This window comes from Spermophilus citellus (genome assembly GCF_964194105.1).
Source record: "Spermophilus citellus genome assembly, chromosome: 2".
NCBI classification, from domain to species: domain Eukaryota; kingdom Metazoa; phylum Chordata; class Mammalia; order Rodentia; family Sciuridae; genus Spermophilus; species Spermophilus citellus.
The window spans coordinates 120,863,072-120,881,150 of NC_138183.1; positions in this window are offsets into that span (position 1 = coordinate 120,863,072).

Sequence of the window (18,079 nt, forward strand, 5' to 3'; positions counted from 1 at the left end):
GCCCTAAGCAGTGACTGGCGAGAAACACTTTCATGGGAAGGGGTTGCCAAGCTTCCAAAATTACGAATCTCCAGAAATCTCAGCAAATATTTTTTCACCCAAACTGGATGATACTCTCAGGTAATGATCAGTACACTAAGGCGACTTGGTTCCCCAAATTTCGTTCGTCTATGTTGAAGCGTTCATTTCCAGTAACAGTTTGAATTTTTAGGTTTCACTCTGTTTTCTCCTATATTGATAGATGTATTTGGAACTCTGAATCCAACACGGTTTGTGCTAGCTTCTTGAAAGTTGACACAATAAAGTAGTTTCACGTTCTATCTCTACGTTTTGTTTCCTCTTGTTGTAGCCCTAAGCAGTGACTGGCGAGAAACACTTACATCGGAAGGGGTTGCCAAGCTTCCCAAAATTACGAATCTCCAGAAATCTCAGCAAACATTTTTTCACCCAAACTGGATGATACTTTCAGGTAATGATCAGTACACTAAGGCGACTTGGTTCCCCAAATTTCGTTCTTCTATGTTGAAGCGTTCATTTCCAGTAACAGTTTGAATTTTTAGGTTTCACTCTGTTTTCTCCTATATTGATAGATGTATTTGGAACTCTGAATCCAACACGGTTTGTGCTAGCTTCTTGAAAGTTGACACAACAAAGTAGTTTCACGTTCTATCTCTACGTTTTGTTTCCTCTTGATGTAGCCCTAAGCAGTGACTGGCGAGAAACACTTTCATGGGAAGGGGTTGCCAAGCTTCCCAAAATTACGAATCTCCAGAAATCTCAGCAAATATTTTTTCACCCAAACTGGATGATACTTTCAGGTAATGATCAGTACACTAAGGCGACTTGGTTCCCCAAATTTCGTTCTTCGATGTTGAAGCGTTCATTTCCAGTAACAGTTTGAATTTTTAGGTTTCACTCTATTTTCTCCTATATTGATAGATGTATTTGGAACTCTAAATACAACACGGTTTGTGCTAGCTTCTTGAAACTTGACAACAAAGTAGTTTCACGTTCTATCTCTACGTTTTGTTTCCTCTTGATGTAGCCCTAAGCAGTGACTGGCGAGAAACACTTTCATGGGAAGGGGTTGCCAAGCTTCCCTAAATTACGAATCTCCAGAAATCTCAGCAAATATTTTTTCAACCAAACTGGATGATACTTTCAGGTAATGATCAGTACACTAAGGCGACTTGGTTCCCCAAATTTCGTTCTTCTATGTTGAAGCGTTCATTTCCAGTAACAGTTTGAATTTTTAGGTTTCACTCTGTTTTCTCCTATATAGATAGATGTATTTGGAACTCTAAATCCAACACGGTTTGTGCTAGCTTCTTGAAACTTGACACAACAAAGTTGTTTCACGTTCTATCTCTACGTTTTGTTTCCTCTTGATGTAGCCCTAATCAGTGACTGGCGAGAAACACTTTCATGGGAAGGGGTTGCCAAGCTTCCCAAAATTACGAATCTCCAGAAATCTCAGCAAATATTTTTTCACCCAAACTGGATGATACTTTCAGGTAATGATCAGTACACTAAGGCGACTTGGTTCCCCAAATTTCGTTCTTCTATGTTGAAGGGTTCATTTCCAGTAACAGTTTGAATTTTTAGGTTTCACTCAGTTTTCTCCTATATAGATAGATGTATTTGGAACTCTAAATCCAACACGGTTTGTGCTAGCTTCTTGAAACTTGACACAACAAAGTTGTTTCACGTTCTATCTCTACGTTTTGTTTCCTCTTGTTGTAGCCCTAAGCAGTGACTGGCGAGAAACACTTACATCGGAAGGGGTTGCCAAGCTTCCCAAAATTACGAATCTCCAGAAATCTCAGCAAACATTTTTTCACCCAAACTGGATGATACTTTCAGGTAATGATCAGTACACTAAGGCGACTTGGTTACCCAAATTTCGTTCTTCTATGTTGAAGCGTTCATTTCCAGTAACAGTTTGAATTTGTAGGTTTCACTCTGTTTTCTCCTATATTGATAGATGTATTTCGAACTCTGAATCCAACACGGTTTGTGCTAGCTTCTTGAAAGTTGACACAACAAAGTAGTTTCACGTTCTATCTCTACGATTTGTTTCCTCTTGATGTAGCCCTAAGCAGTGACTGGCGAGAAACACTTTCATGGGAAGGGGTTGCCAAGCTTCCCAAAATTACGAATCTCCAGAAATCTCAGCAAATATTTTTTCACCCAAACTGGATGATACTTTCAGGTAATGATCAGTACACTAAGGCGACTTGGTTCCCCAAATTTCGTTCTTCTATGTTGAAGCGTTCATTTCCAGTAACAGTTTGAATTTTTAGGTTTCACTCTGTTTTCTCCTATATTGATAGATGTATTTGGAACTCTGAATCCAACACGGTTTGTGCTAGCTTCTTGAAAGTTGACACAACAAAGTAGTTTCACATTCTATCTCTACGTTTTGTTTCCTCTTGATGTAGCCCTAAGCAGTGACTGGCGAGAAACACTTTCATGGGAAGGGGTTGCCAAGCTTTCAAAATTACGAATCTCCAGAAATCTCAGCAAATATTTTTTCACCCAAACTCGATGATACTTTCAGGTAATGATCAGTACACTAAGGCGACTTGGTTCCCCAAATTTCGTTCTTCTATGTTGAAGCGTTCATTTCCAGTAACAGTTTGAATTTTTAGGTTTCACTCTGTTTTCTCCTATATTGATAGATGTATTTGGAACTCTAAATCCAACACGTTTTGTGCTAGCTCCTTGAAACTTGACACAACAAAGTAGTTTCACGTTCTATCTCTACGTTTTGTTTCCTCTTGATGCAGCCCTAAGCAGTGACTGGCGAGAAACACTTTCATGGGAAGGGATTGCCAAGCTTCCAAAAATTACGAATCTCCAGAAATCTCAGCAAATATTTTTTCAACCAAACTGGATGATACTTTGAGGTAATGATCAGTACACTAAGGCGACTTGGTTCCCCAAATTTCGTTCTTCTATGTCGAAGCGTTCATTTCCAGTAACACTTTGAATTTTTAGGTTTCACTCTGTTTTCTCCTATATTGATAGATGTATTTGGAACTCTAAATACAACACGGTTTGTGCTAGCTTCTTGAAACTTGACACAACAAAGTAGTTTCACGTTCTATCTCTACGTTTTGTTTCCTCTTGATGTAGCCCTAAGCAGTGACTGGCGAGAAACACTTTCATGGGAAGGGGTTGCCAAGCTTCCCTAAATTACGAATCTCCAGAAATCTCAGCAAATATTTTTTCAACCAAACTGGATGATACTTTCAGGTAATGATCAGTACACTAAGGCGACTTGGTTCCCCAAATTTCGTTCTTCTATGTTGAAGCGTTCATTTCCAGTAACAGTTTGAATTTTTACGTTTCACTCTGTTTTCTCCTATATAGATAGATGTATTTGGAACTCTAAATACAACACGGTTTGTGCTAGCTTCTTGAAACTTGACACAACAAAGTTGTTTCACGTTCTATCTCTACGTTTTGTTTCCTCTTGATGTAGCCCTAATCAGTGACTGGCGAGAAACACTTTCATGGGAAGGGGTTGCCAAGCTTCCCAAAATTACGAATCTCCAGAAATCTCAGCAAATATTTTTTCACCCAAACTGGATGATACTTTCAGGTAATGATAAGTACACTAAGGCGACTTGGTTCCCCAAATTTCGTTCTTCTATGTTGAAGGGTTCATTTCCAGTAACAGTTTGAATTTTTAGGTTTCACTCAGTTTTCTCCTATATAGATAGATATATTTGAAACTCTAAATCCAACACGGTTTGTGCTAGCTTCTTGAAACTTGACACAACAAAGTAGTTTCACGTTCTATCTCTACGTTTTGTTTCCTCTTGTTGTAGCCCTAAGCAGTGACTGGCGAGAAACACTTACATCGGAAGGGGTTGCCAAGCTTCCCAAAATTACGAATCTCCAGAAATCTCAGCAAACATTTTTTCACCCAAACTGGATGATACTTTCAGGTAATGATCAGTACACTAAGGCGACTTGGTTCCCCAAATTTCGTTCTTCTATGTTGAAGCGTTCATTTCCAGTAACAGTTTGAATTTTTAGGTTTCACTCTGTTTTCTCCTATATTGATAGATGTATTTGGAACTCTGAATCCAACACGGTTTGTGCTAGCTTCTTGAAAGTTGACACAACAAAGTAGTTTCACGTTCTATCTCTACGTTTTGTTTCCTCTTGATGTAGCCCTAAGCAGTGACTGGCGAGAAACACTTTCATGGGAAGGGGTTGCCAAGCTTCCCAAAATTACGAATCTCCAGAAATCTCAGCAAATATTTTTTCACCCAAACTGGATGATACTTTCAGGTAATGATCAGTACACTAAGGCGACTTGGTTCCCCAAATTTCGTTCTTCTATGTTGAAGCGTTCATTTCCAGTAACAGTTTGAATTTTTAGGTTTCACTCTGTTTTCTCCTATATTGATAGATGTATTTGGAACTCTGAATCCAACACGGTTTGTGCTAGCTTCTTGAAAGTTGACACAACAAAGTAGTTTCACATTCTATCTCTACGTTTTGTTTCCTCTTGATGTAGCCCTAAGCAGTGACTGGCGAGAAACACTTTCATGGGAAGGGGTTGCCAAGCTTTCAAAATTACGAATCTCCAGAAATCTCAGCAAATATTTTTTCACCCAAACTGGATGATACTTTCAGGTAATGATCAGTACACTAAGGCGACTTGGTTCCCCAAATTTCGTTCTTCTATGTTGAAGCGTTCATTTCCAGTAACAGTTTGAATTTTTAGGTTTCACTCTGTTTTCTCCTATATTGATAGATGTATTTGGAACTCTAAATCCAACACGTTTTGTGCTAGCTCCTTGAAACTTGACACAACAAAGTAGTTTCACGTTCTATCTCTACGTTTTGTTTCCTCTTGATGTAGCCCTAAGCAGTGACTGGCGAGAAACACTTTCATGGGAAGGGATTGCCAAGCTTCCAAAAATTACGAATCTCCAGAAATCTCAGCAAATATTTTTTCACCCAAACTGGATGATACTTTCAGGTAGTGATCAGTACACTAAGGCGATTTGGTTCCCCAAATTTCGTTCTTCTATGTCGAAGCGTTCATTTCCAGTAACAGTTTGAATTTTTAGGTTTCACTCTGTTTTCTCCTATATTGATAGATGTATTTGGAACTCTAAATCCAACACGGTTTGTGCTAGCTTCTTGAAACTTGACACAACAAAGTAGTTTCACGTTCTATCTCTACGTTTTGTTTCCTCTTGATGTAGCCCTAAGCAGTGACTGGCGAGAAACACTTTCATGGGAAGGGGTTGCCAAGCTTCCCAAAATTACGAATCTCCAGAAATCTCAGCAAATATTTTTTCAACCAAACTGGATGATACTTTCAGGAAATGATCAGTACACTAAGGCGACTTGGTTCCCCAAATTTCGTTCTTCTATGTTGAAGCGTTCATTTCCAGTAACAGTTTGAATTTTTAGGTTTCACTCTGTTTTCTCCTATATAGATAGATGTATTTGGAACTCTAAATCCAACACGGTTTGTGCTAGCTTCTTGAAACTTGACACAACAAAGTTGTTTCACGTTCTATCTCTACGTTTTGTTTCCTCTTGATGTAGCCCTAAGCAGTGACTGGCGAGAAACACTTTCATGGGAAGGGGTTGCCAAGCTTCCCAAAATTACGAATCTCCAGAAATCTCAGCAAATATTTTTTCACCCAAACTGGATGATACTTTCAGGTAATGATCAGTACACTAAGGCGACTTGGTTCCCCAAATTTCGTTCTTCTATGTTGAAGCGTTCATTTCCAGTAACAGTTTGAATTTTTAGGTTTCACTCTGTTTTCTCCTATATAGATAGATGTATTTGGAACTCTAAATCCAACACGGTTTGTGCTAGCTTCTTGAAACTTGACACAACAAAGTAGTTTCACGTTCTATCTCTACGTTTTGTTTCCTCTTGTTGTAGCCCTAAGCAGTGACTGGCGAGAAACACTTTCATCGGAAGGGGTTGCCAAGCTTCCCAAAATTACGAATCTCCAGAAATCTCAGCAAACATTTTTTCACCCAAACTGGATGATACTTTCAGGTAATGATCAGTACACTAAGGCGACATGGTTCCCCTAATTTCGTTCTTCTATGTTGAAGCGTTCATTTCCAGTAACAGTTTGAATTTTTAGGTTTCACTCTGTTTTCTCCTATATTGATAGATGTATTTGGAACTCTGAATCCAACACGGTTTGTGCTAGCTTCTTGAAAGTTGACACAACAAAGTAGTTTCACGTTCTATCTCTACGTTTTGTTTCCTCTTGATGTAGCCCTAAGCAGTGACTGGCGAGAAACACTTTCATGGGAAGGGGTTGCCAAGCTTCCAAAATTACGAATCTCCAGAAATCTCAGCAAATATTTTTTCACCCAAACTGGATGATACTCTCAGGTAATGATCAGTACACTAAGGCGACTTGGTTCCACAAATTTCGTTCTTCTATGTTGAAGCGTTCATTTCCAGTAACAGTTTGAATTTTTAGGTTTCACTCTGTTTTCTCCTATATTGATAGATGTATTTGGAACTCTGAATCCAACACGGTTTGTGCTAGCTTCTTGAAACTTGACACAACAAAGTAGTTTCACGTTCTATCTCTACGTTTTGTTTCCTCTTGATGTAGCCCTAAGCAGTGACTGGTGAGAAACACTTTCATGGGAAGGGGTTGCCAAGCTTCCCAAAATTACGAATCTCCAGAAATCTCAGCAAATATTTTTTCACCCAAACTGGATGATACTTTCAGGTAATGATCAGTACACTAAGGCGACTTGGTTCCCCAAATTTCGTTCTTCTATGTTGAAGCGTTCATTTCCAGTAACAGTTTGAATTTTTAGGTTTCACTCTGTTTTCTCCTATATTGATAGATGTATTTGGAACTCTGAATCCAACACGGTTTGTGCTAGCTTCTTGAAAGTTGACACAACAAAGTAGTTTCACGTTCTATCTCTACGTTTTGTTTCCTCTTGATGTAGCCCTAAGCAGTGACTGGCGAGAAACACTTTCATGGGAAGGGGTTGCCAAGCTTTCAAAATTACGAATCTCCAGAAATCTCAGCAAATATTTTTTCACCCAAACTGGATGATACTTTCAGGTAATGATCAGTACACTAAGGCGACTTGGTTCCCCAAATTTCGTTCTTCTATGTTGAAGCGTTCATTTCCAGTAACAGTTTGAATTTTTAGGTTTCACTCTGTTTTCTCCTATATTGATAGATGTATTTGGAACTCTAAATCCAACACGGTTTGTGCTAGCTTCTTGAAACTTGACACAACAAAGTAGTTTCACGTTCTATCTCTACGTTTTGTTTCCTCTTGATGTAGCCCTAAGCAGTGACTGGCGAGAAACACTTTCATGGGAAGGGGTTGCCAAGCTTCCCAAAATTACGAATCTCCAGAAATCTCAGCAAATATTTTTTCACCCAAACTGGATGATACTTTCAGGTAGTGATCAGTACACTAAGGCGACTTGGTTCCCCAAATTTCGTTCTTCTATGTCGAAGCGTTCATTTCCAGTAACAGTTTGAATTTTTAGGTTTCACTCTGTTTTCTCCTATATTGATAGATGTATTTGGAACTCTAAATCCAACACGGTTTGTGCTAGCTTCTTGAAACTTGACACAACAAAGTAGTTTCACGTTCTATCTCTACGGTTTGTTTCCTCTTTATGTAGCCCTAAGCAGTGACTGGCGAGAAACACTTTTATGGGAAGGGGTTGCCAAGCTTCCCAAAATTACGAATCTCCAGAAATCTCAGCAAATATTTTTTCAACCAAACTGGATGATACTTTCAGGTAATGATCAGTACACTAAGGCGACTTGGTTCCCCAAATTTCGTTCTTCTATGTTGAAGCGTTCATTTCCAGTAACAGTTTGAATTTTTAGGTTTCACTCTGTTTTCTCCTATATAGATAGATGTATTTGGAACTCTAAATCCAACACGGTTTGTGCTAGCTTCTTGAAACTTGACACAACAAAGTAGTTTCACGTTCTATCTCTACGTTTTGTTTCCTCTTGATGTAGCCCTAAGCAGTGACTGGCGAGAAACACTTTCATGGGAAGGGGTTGCCAAGCTTCCCAAAATTACGAATCTCCAGAAATCTCAGCAAATATTTTTTCACCCAAACTGGATGATACTTTCAGGTAATGATCAGTACACTAAGGCGCCTTGGTTCCCCAAATTTCGTTCTTCTATGTTGAAGCGTTCATTTCCAGTAACAGTTTGAATTTTTAGGTTTCACTCTGTTTTCTCCTATATAGATAGATGTATTTGGAACTCTAAATCCAACACGGTTTGTGCTAGCTTCTTGAAACTTGACACAACAAAGTAGTTTCACGTTCTATCTCTATGTTTTGTTTCCTCTTGTTGTAGCCCTAAGCAGTGACTGGCGAGAAACACTTTCATCGGAAGGGGTTGCCAAGCTTCCCAAAATTACGAATCTCCAGAAATCTCAGCAAACATTTTTTCACCCAAACTGGATGATACTTTCAGGTAATTATCAGTACACTAAGGCGACATGGTTCCCCTAATTTCGTTCTTCTATGTTGAAGCGTTCATTTCCAGTAACAGTTTGAATTTTTAGGTTTCACTCTGTTTTCTCCTATATTGATAGATGTATTTGGAACTCTGAATCCAACACGGTTTGTGCTAGCTTCTTGAAAGTTGACACAACAAAGTAGTTTCACGTTCTATCTCTCCGTTTTGTTTCCTCTTGATGTAGCCCTAAGCAGTGACTGGCGAGAAACACTTTCATGGGAAGGGGTTGCCAAGCTTCCCAAAATTACGAATCTCCAGAAATCTCAGCAAATATTTTTTCACCCAAACTGGATGATACTTTCAGGTAATGATCAGTACACTAAGGCGACTTGGTTCCCCAAATTTCGTTCTTCTATGTTGAAGCGTTCATTTCCAGTAACAGTTTGAATTTTTAGGTTTCACTCTGTTTTCTCCTATATAGATAGATGTATTTGGAACTCTAAATCCAACACGGTTTGTGCTAGCTTCTTGAAACTTGACACAACAAAGTTGTTTCACGTTCTATCTCTACGTTTTGTTTCCTCTTGTTGTAGCCCTAAGCAGTGACTGGCGAGATACACTTTCATCGGAAGGGGTTGCCAAGCTTCCCAAAATTACGAATCTCCAGAAATCTCAGCAAACATTTTTTCACCCAAACTGGATGATACTTTCAGGTAATGATCAGTACACTAAGGCGACTTGGTTACCCAAATTTCGTTCTTCTATGTTGAAGCGTTCATTTCCAGTAACAGTTTGAATTTGTAGGTTTCACTCTGTTTTCTCCTATATTGATAGATGTATTTCGAACTCTGAATCCAACACGGTTTGTGCTAGCTTCTTGAAAGTTGACACAACAAAGTAGTTTCACGTTCTATCTCTACGATTTGTTTCCTCTTGATGTAGCCCTAAGCAGTGACTGGCGAGAAACACTTTCATGGTAAGGGGTTGCCAAGCTTCCCAAAATTACGAATCTCCAGAAATCTCAGCAAATATTTTTTCACCCAAACTGGATGATACTTTCAGGTAATGATCAGTACACTAAGGCGACTTGGTTCCCCAAATTTCGTTCTTCTATGTTGAAGCGTTCATTTCCAGTAACAGTTTGAATTTTTAGGTTTCACTCTGTTTTCTCCTATATTGATAGATGTATTTGGAACTCTGAATCCAACACGGTTTGTGCTAGCTTCTTGAAAGTTGACACAACAAAGTAGTTTCACATTCTATCTCTACGTTTTGTTTCCTCTTGATGTAGCCCTAAGCAGTGACTGGCGAGAAACACTTTCATGGGAAGGGGTTGCCAAGCTTTCAAAATTACGAATCTCCAGAAATCTCAGCAAATATTTTTTCACCCAAACTCGATGATACTTTCAGGTAATGATCAGTACACTAAGGCGACTTGGTTCCCCAAATTTCGTTCTTCTATGTTGAAGCGTTCATTTCCAGTAACAGTTTGAATTTTTAGGTTTCACTCTGTTTTCTCCTATATTGATAGATGTATTTGGAACTCTAAATCCAACACGTTTTGTGCTAGCTCCTTGAAACTTGACACAACAAAGTAGTTTCACGTTCTATCTCTACGTTTTGTTTCCTCTTGATGCAGCCCTAAGCAGTGACTGGCGAGAAACACTTTCATGGGAAGGGATTGCCAAGCTTCCAAAAATTACGAATCTCCAGAAATCTCAGCAAATATTTTTTCAACCAAACTGGATGATACTTTCAGGTAATGATCAGTACACTAAGGCGACTTGGTTCCCCAAATTTCGTTCTTCTATGTCGAAGCGTTCATTTCCAGTAACACTTTGAATTTTTAGGTTTCACTCTGTTTTCTCCTATATTGATAGATGTATTTGGAACTCTAAATACAACACGGTTTGTGCTAGCTTCTTGAAACTTGACACAACAAAGTAGTTTCACGTTCTATCTCTACGTTTTGTTTCCTCTTGATGTAGCCCTAAGCAGTGACTGGCGAGAAACACTTACATCGGAAGGGGTTGCCAAGCTTCCCTAAATTACGAATCTCCAGAAATCTCAGCAAATATTTTTTCAACCAAACTGGATGATACTTTCAGGTAATGATCAGTACACTAAGGCGACTTGGTTCCCCAAATTTCGTTCTTCTATGTTGAAGCGTTCATTTCCAGTAACAGTTTGAATTTTTACGTTTCACTCTGTTTTCTCCTATATAGATAGATGTATTTGGAACTCTAAATACAACACGGTTTGTGCTAGCTTCTTGAAACTTGACACAACAAAGTTGTTTCACGTTCTATCTCTACGTTTTGTTTCCTCTTGATGTAGCCCTAATCAGTGACTGGCGAGAAACACTTTCATGGGAAGGGGTTGCCAAGCTTCCCAAAATTACGAATCTCCAGAAATCTCAGCAAATATTTTTTCACCCAAACTGGATGATACTTTCAGGTAATGATAAGTACACTAAGGCGACTTGGTTCCCCAAATTTCGTTCTTCTATGTTGAAGGGTTCATTTCCAGTAACAGTTTGAATTTTTAGGTTTCACTCAGTTTTCTCCTATATAGATAGATATATTTGAAACTCTAAATCCAACACGGTTTGTGCTAGCTTCTTGAAACTTGACACAACAAAGTAGTTTCACGTTCTATCTCTACGTTTTGTTTCCTCTTGTTGTAGCCCTAAGCAGTGACTGGCGAGAAACACTTACATCGGAAGGGGTTGCCAAGCTTCCCAAAATTACGAATCTCCAGAAATCTCAGCAAACATTTTTTCACCCAAACTGGATGATACTTTCAGGTAATGATCAGTACACTAAGGCGACTTGGTTCCCCAAATTTCGTTCTTCTATGTTGAAGCGTTCATTTCCAGTAACAGTTTGAATTTTTAGGTTTCACTCTGTTTTCTCCTATATTGATAGATGTATTTGGAACTCTGAATCCAACACGGTTTGTGCTAGCTTCTTGAAAGTTGACACAACAAAGTAGTTTCACGTTCTATCTCTACGTTTTGTTTCCTCTTGATGTAGCCCTAAGCAGTGACTGGCGAGAAACACTTTCATGGGAAGGGGTTGCCAAGCTTCCCAAAATTACGAATCTCCAGAAATCTCAGCAAATATTTTTTCACCCAAACTGGATGATACTTTCAGGTAATGATCAGTACACTAAGGCGACTTGGTTCCCCAAATTTCGTTCTTCTATGTTGAAGCGTTCATTTCCAGTAACAGTTTGAATTTTTAGGTTTCACTCTGTTTTCTCCTATATTGATAGATGTATTTGGAACTCTGAATCCAACACGGTTTGTGCTAGCTTCTTGAAAGTTGACACAACAAAGTAGTTTCACATTCTATCTCTACGTTTTGTTTCCTCTTGATGTAGCCCTAAGCAGTGACTGGCGAGAAACACTTTCATGGGAAGGGGTTGCCAAGCTTTCAAAATTACGAATCTCCAGAAATCTCAGCAAATATTTTTTCACCCAAACTGGATGATACTTTCAGGTAATGATCAGTACACTAAGGCGACTTGGTTCCCCAAATTTCGTTCTTCTATGTTGAAGCGTTCATTTCCAGTAACAGTTTGAATTTTTAGGTTTCACTCTGTTTTCTCCTATATTGATAGATGTATTTGGAACTCTAAATCCAACACGTTTTGTGCTAGCTCCTTGAAACTTGACACAACAAAGTAGTTTCACGTTCTATCTCTACGTTTTGTTTCCTCTTGATGTAGCCCTAAGCAGTGACTGGCGAGAAACACTTTCATGGGAAGGGATTGCCAAGCTTCCAAAAATTACGAATCTCCAGAAATCTCAGCAAATATTTTTTCACCCAAACTGGATGATACTTTCAGGTAGTGATCAGTACACTAAGGCGACTTGGTTCCCCAAATTTCGTTCTTCTATGTCGAAGCGTTCATTTCCAGTAACAGTTTGAATTTTTAGGTTTCACTCTGTTTTCTCCTATATTGATAGATGTATTTGGAACTCTAAATCCAACACGGTTTGTGCTAGCTTCTTGAAACTTGACACAACAAAGTAGTTTCACGTTCTATCTCTACGTTTTGTTTCCTCTTGATGTAGCCCTAAGCAGTGACTGGCGAGAAACACTTTCATGGGAAGGGGTTGCCAAGCTTCCCAAAATTACGAATCTCCAGAAATCTCAGCAAATATTTTTTCAACCAAACTGGATGATACTTTCAGGAAATGATCAGTACACTAAGGCGACTTGGTTCCCCAAATTTCGTTCTTCTATGTTGAAGCGTTCATTTCCAGTAACAGTTTGAATTTTTAGGTTTCACTCTGTTTTCTCCTATATAGATAGATGTATTTGGAACTCTAAATCCAACACGGTTTGTGCTAGCTTCTTGAAACTTGACACAACAAAGTTGTTTCACGTTCTATCTCTACATTTTGTTTCCTCTTGATGTAGCCCTAAGCAGTGACTGGCGAGAAACACTTTCATGGGAAGGGGTTGCCAAGCTTCCCAAAATTACGAATCTCCAGAAATCTCAGCAAATATTTTTTCACCCAAACTGGATGATACTTTCAGGTAATGATCAGTACACTAAGGCGACTTGGTTCCCCAAATTTCGTTCTTCTATGTTGAAGCGTTCATTTCCAGTAACAGTTTGAATTTTTAGGTTTCACTCTGTTTTCTCCTATATAGATAGATGTATTTGGAACTCTAAATCCAACACGGTTTGTGCTAGCTTCTTGAAACTTGACACAACAAAGTAGTTTCACGTTCTATCTCTACGTTTTGTTTCCTCTTGTTGTAGCCCTAAGCAGTGACTGGCGAGAAACACTTTCATCGGAAGGGGTTGCCAAGCTTCCCAAAATTACGAATCTCCAGAAATCTCAGCAAACATTTTTTCACCCAAACTGGATGATACTTTCAGGTAATGATCAGTACACTAAGGCGACATGGTTCCCCTAATTTCGTTCTTCTATGTTGAAGCGTTCATTTCCAGTAACAGTTTGAATTTTTAGGTTTCACTCTGTTTTCTCCTATATTGATAGATGTATTTGGAACTCTGAATCCAACACGGTTTGTGCTAGCTTCTTGAAAGTTGACACAACAAAGTAGTTTCACGTTCTATCTCTACGTTTTGTTTCCTCTTGATGTAGCCCTAAGCAGTGACTGGCGAGAAACACTTTCATGGGAAGGGGTTGCCAAGCTTCCAAAATTACGAATCTCCAGAAATCTCAGCAAATATTTTTTCACCCAAACTGGATGATACTCTCAGGTAATGATCAGTACACTAAGGCGACTTGGTTCCACAAATTTCGTTCTTCTATGTTGAAGCGTTCATTTCCAGTAACAGTTTGAATTTTTAGGTTTCACTCTGTTTTCTCCTATATTGATAGATGTATTTGGAACTCTGAATCCAACACGGTTTGTGCTAGCTTCTTGAAACTTGACACAACAAAGTAGTTTCACGTTCTATCTCTACGTTTTGTTTCCTCTTGATGTAGCCCTAAGCAGTGACTGGTGAGAAACACTTTCATGGGAAGGGGTTGCCAAGCTTCCCAAAATTACGAATCTCCAGAAATCTCAGCAAATATTTTTTCACCCAAACTGGATGATACTTTCAGGTAATGATCAGTACACTAAGGCGACTTGGTTCCCCAAATTTCGTTCTTCTATGTTGAAGCGTTCATTTCCAGTAACAGTTTGAATTTTTAGGTTTCACTCTGTTTTCTCCTATATTGATAGATGTATTTGGAACTCTGAATCCAACACGGTTTGTGCTAGCTTCTTGAAAGTTGACACAACAAAGTAGTTTCACGTTCTATCTCTACGTTTTGTTTCCTCTTGATGTAGCCCTAAGCAGTGACTGGCGAGAAACACTTTCATGGGAAGGGGTTGCCAAGCTTTCAAAATTACGAATCTCCAGAAATCTCAGCAAATATTTTTTCACCCAAACTGGATGATACTTTCAGGTAATGATCAGTACACTAAGGCGACTTGGTTCCCCAAATTTCGTTCTTCTATGTTGAAGCGTTCATTTCCAGTAACAGTTTGAATTTTTAGGTTTCACTCTGTTTTCTCCTATATTGATAGATGTATTTGGAACTCTAAATCCAACACGGTTTGTGCTAGCTTCTTGAAACTTGACACAACAAAGTAGTTTCACGTTCTATCTCTACGTTTTGTTTCCTCTTGATGTAGCCCTAAGCAGTGACTGGCGAGAAACACTTTCATGGGAAGGGGTTGCCAAGCTTCCCAAAATTACGAATCTCCAGAAATCTCAGCAAATATTTTTTCACCCAAACTGGATGATACTTTCAGGTAGTGATCAGTACACTAAGGCGACTTGGTTCCCCAAATTTCGTTCTTCTATGTCGAAGCGTTCATTTCCAGTAACAGTTTGAATTTTTAGGTTTCACTCTGTTTTCTCCTATATTGATAGATGTATTTGGAACTCTAAATCCAACACGGTTTGTGCTAGCTTCTTGAAACTTGACACAACAAAGTAGTTTCATGTTCTATCTCTACGGTTTGTTTCCTCTTTATGTAGCCCTAAGCAGTGACTGGCGAGAAACACTTTTATGGGAAGGGGTTGCCAAGCTTCCCAAAATTACGAATCTCCAGAAATCTCAGCAAATATTTTTTCAACCAAACTGGATGATACTTTCAGGTAATGATCAGTACACTAAGGCGACTTGGTTCCCCAAATTTCGTTCTTCTATGTTGAAGCGTTCATTTCCAGTAACAGTTTGAATTTTTAGGTTTCACTCTGTTTTCTCCTATATAGATAGATGTATTTGGAACTCTAAATCCAACACGGTTTGTGCTAGCTTCTTGAAACTTGACACAACAAAGTAGTTTCACGTTCTATCTCTACGTTTTGTTTCCTCTTGATGTAGCCCTAAGCAGTGACTGGCGAGAAACACTTTCATGGGAAGGGGTTGCCAAGCTTCCCAAAATTACGAATCTCCAGAAATCTCAGCAAATATTTTTTCACCCAAACTGGATGATACTTTCAGGTAATGATCAGTACACTAAGGCGCCTTGGTTCCCCAAATTTCGTTCTTCTATGTTGAAGCGTTCATTTCCAGTAACAGTTTGAATTTTTAGGTTTCACTCTGTTTTCTCCTATATAGATAGATGTATTTGGAACTCTAAATCCAACACGGTTTGTGCTAGCTTCTTGAAACTTGACACAACAAAGTAGTTTCACGTTCTATCTCTATGTTTTGTTTCCTCTTGTTGTAGCCCTAAGCAGTGACTGGCGAGAAACACTTTCATCGGAAGGGGTTGCCAAGCTTCCCAAAATTACGAATCTCCAGAAATCTCAGCAAACATTTTTTCACCCAAACTGGATGATACTTTCAGGTAATTATCAGTACACTAAGGCGACATGGTTCCCCTAATTTCGTTCTTCTATGTTGAAGCGTTCATTTCCAGTAACAGTTTGAATTTTTAGGTTTCACTCTGTTTTCTCCTATATTGATAGATGTATTTGGAACTCTGAATCCAACACGGTTTGTGCTAGCTTCTTGAAAGTTGACACAACAAAGTAGTTTCACGTTCTATCTCTCCGTTTTGTTTCCTCTTGATGTAGCCCTAAGCAGTGACTGGCGAGAAACACTTTCATGGGAAGGGGTTGCCAAGCTTCCCAAAATTACGAATCTCCAGAAATCTCAGCAAATATTTTTTCACCCAAACTGGATGATACTTTCAGGTAATGATCAGTACACTAAGGCGACTTGGTTCCCCAAATTTCGTTCTTCTATGTTGAAGCGTTCATTTCCAGTAACAGTTTGAATTTTTAGGTTTCACTCTGTTTTCTCCTATATAGATAGATGTATTTGGAACTCTAAATCCAACACGGTTTGTGCTAGCTTCTTGAAACTTGACACAACAAAGTAGTTTCACGTTCTATCTCTACGTTTTGTTTCCTCTTGTTGTAGCCCTAAGCAGTGACTGGCGAGATACACTTTCATCGGAAGGGGTTGCCAAGCTTCCCAAAATTACGAATCTCCAGAAATCTCAGCAAACATTTTTTCACCCAAACTGGATGATACTTTCAGGTAATGATCAGTACACTAAGGCGACTTGGTTCCCCTAATTTCGTTCTTCTATGTTGAAGCGTTCATTTCCAGTAACAGTTTGAATTTTTAGGTTTCACTCTGTTTTCTCCTATATTGATAGATGTATTTGGAACTCTGAATCCAACACGGTTTGTGCTAGCTTCTTGAAAGTTGACACAACAAAGTAGTTTCACGTTCTATCTCTACGTTTTGTTTCCTCTTGATGTAGCCCTAAGCAGTGACTGGCGAGAAACACTTTCATGGGAAGGGGTTGCCAAGCTTCCAAAATTGCGAATCTCCAGAAATCTCAGCAAATATTTTTTCACCCAAACTGGATGATACTCTCAGGTAATGATCAGTACACTAAGGCGACTTGGTTCCCCAAATTTCGTTCTTCTATGTTGAAGCGTTCATTTCCAGTAACAGTTTGAATTTTTAGGTTTCACTCTGTTTTCTCCTATATTGATAGATGTATTTGGAACTCTAAATCCAACACGGTTTGTGCTAGCTTCTTGAAACTTGACACAACAAAGTAGTTTCACGTTCTATCTCTACGTTTTGTTTCCTCTTGATGTAGCCCTAAGCAGTGACTGGCGAGAAACACTTTCATGGGAAGGGGATGCCAAGCTTCCCAAAATTACGAATCTCCAGAAATCTCAGCAAATATTTTTTCACCCAAACTGGATGATACTTTCAGGTAATGATCAGTACACTAAGGCGACTTGGTTCCCCAAATTTCGTTCTTCTATGTTGAAGCGTTCATTTCCAGTAACAGTTTGAATTTTTAGGTTTCACTCTGTTTTCTCCTATATTGATAGATGTATTTGGAACTCTGAATCCAACACGGTTTGTGCTAGCTTCTTGAAAGTTGACACAACAAAGTAGTTTCACATTCTATCTCTACGTTTTGTTTCCTCTTGATGTAGCCCTAAGCAGTGGCTGGCGAGAAACACTTTCATGGGAAGGGGATGCCAAGCTTCCCAAAATTACGAATCTCCAGAAATCTCAGCAAATATTTTTTCACCCAAACTGGATGATACTTTCAGGTAATGATCAGTACACTAAGGCGACTTGGTTCCCCAAATTTCGTTCTTCTATGTTGAAGCGTTCATTTCCAGTAACAGTTTGAATTTTTAGGTTTCACTCAGTTTTCTCCTATATAGATAGATATATTTGAAACTCTAAATCCAACACGGTTTGTGCTAGCTTCTTGAAACTTGACACAACAAAGTAGTTTCACGTTCTATCTCTACGTTTTGTTTCCTCTTGTTGTAGCCCTAAGCAGTGACTGGCGAGAAACACTTACATCGGAAGGGGTTGCCAAGCTTCCCAAAATTACGAATCTCCAGAAATCTCAGCAAACATTTTTTCACCCAAACTGGATGATACTTTCAGGTAATGATCAGTACACTAAGGCGACTTGTTTCTCCAAATTTCGTTCTTCTATGTTGAAGCGTTCATTTCCAGTAACAGTTTGAATTTTTAGGTTTCACTCTGTTTTCTCCTATATTGATAGATGTATTTGGAACTCTGAATCCAACACGGTTTGTGCTAGCTTCTTGAAAG